Consider the following 1,386-nt stretch of genomic DNA (forward strand, 5'->3'; position numbering starts at 1 on the left):
TTCACAATTTGAGTTGAATTACTGAAATAAATGAACTTTTCCATAGCTGTTTCAGCATGGCAACAGTCGCATCCGGTGTAGACACGGTGTTAGTCTAGAACTACAGTAACCATCATGTTTACACAGCACACACAACACCTCTGCACTTACTCCCGATTTCTCTCAACATGGGGACAGGAGAGCTGTCAGTCAATAAATGGGAAAAGAAAGTAACTGGAGTTATTATTTTCTTGATAATTAAAAAATAATGCGATACTTTACTTGTTACTTGAAAAAAAGTAATCTGATTTTTACATTTCTGCTATATGGACATCAACTTGAGATAGTCACCACTGATGAGCTATTACTAAATAGAATGTAGAAACTAGGCCTGGGCGATAAAACGGTATCAATATTTATCAACGGTACACCTTCTTTGATATCGATATAAAAAATGTTCGATATAGTGCATGATACAGGCACGTGCTATGAGTGACGCAGACAGCACACACAAACAGGAACATGAGTGCTGTGCCTATTGCATCTGAAGGCAAAAATATTACAATGAATGTTAGGTGTGCGTCAGGGAGCGTCATCAGTGGAGCACGAGATGCGGTGATGATGATGTAAGTGACATTCGGACACGAGTAGGGATGGGCGATACCTCTTATTTTATTTTCGATCCGATACCGATATTTTCAAGCCCAGTATCGTCGATATCGATACCGATACTTCTAAACTAAACTGCTCTTTTAAATTATTAAAAGAATATATAATCAGTAATTATACTCACTTAATATTAGATTTTAAAGCCATGTTTTTTAACATTTCATCTTTTTTGTTTACACTTTTAGAAATAAAATATACTATAATTGTATATTTTAGCCCTTTACTGGGGCAGTAACCTCAAAGGTGCAACTATACCCCTAAAAGTGAGCATATTAGAACCATACAAGTATGCATGTTTTAAGGGTAGATAAGTTACAAAGGTGCACCTTTGAGGGTACCTCATGAAAAATAAACATGGTGTTACATAGGTACTAAAATGTAGTACATAAGTAAGTATTATTATTATCATGGTAAATTTGTGGTTACTGCAGTTTTACTACAAATACTGTGGTTACTGTGGTAAACTATAATAAAACCATGGTTAATTTTTGTAAAAGGCTGCCAGGCTGTTGTACCCCCAAAGGTGAAACTTTAGCATATTTTTTTTCTGACAGATTTATTAACAGCAATTACAGAACATAACACAATCCATTTAAACTTTTAACAACCAGTTTAAATAAGTTTACTTGCAAAAACTAGCCAATTTAAAATAAATATTACATGTACACAAAAGTTTGGGGTCAGTAAGATTTTGTAATATTTTTTTAAGTCTCATGCTCACCAAGGCTGCACTTATTT

The sequence above is a fragment of the Sinocyclocheilus anshuiensis genome, unplaced genomic scaffold (assembly GCF_001515605.1).
Source record: "Sinocyclocheilus anshuiensis isolate Anshui unplaced genomic scaffold, SAMN03320099.WGS_v1.1 scaffold141, whole genome shotgun sequence".
Classification (NCBI taxonomy): Eukaryota; Metazoa; Chordata; class Actinopteri; order Cypriniformes; family Cyprinidae; genus Sinocyclocheilus; species Sinocyclocheilus anshuiensis.